Genomic DNA, 350 nt, shown 5'->3' with positions numbered 1-350 from the left:
AGCAGAGGAATTACACAGAAAAAGCTGGGCGTTCAAAACGCCCAGTGAAGAAGGACAGACTGGCGTTTAAACGCTAGCCAGGGTACCTGGTTGGGCATTTAACGCCCAAAAGGGTATAGTTTTGGGCGTTAAACGCCAGAATGTGCACCATTCTGGGCGTTTAACGCCAGGATGGCACAAGAGGGAAGATTCTGTTTTTCAATGCAATTTTTTTCAGGGTTTCAAAGTTTCTCAAAATCAAATCTTTTTCAAATCATATCTTTTCAATAATGTGTTTTCAAAATCAATTTCTTTCCATTTTCAAAGATACTTACTATCAATTAATGATTTGATTCAACACTTCAAGCATG

Source organism: Arachis duranensis, chromosome 6 (assembly GCF_000817695.3).
Source record: "Arachis duranensis cultivar V14167 chromosome 6, aradu.V14167.gnm2.J7QH, whole genome shotgun sequence".
Classification (NCBI taxonomy): Eukaryota; Viridiplantae; Streptophyta; class Magnoliopsida; order Fabales; family Fabaceae; genus Arachis; species Arachis duranensis.
The sequence above is the reverse complement of the archived record's forward strand: the minus strand, read 5'-3'. Positions refer to the sequence as shown.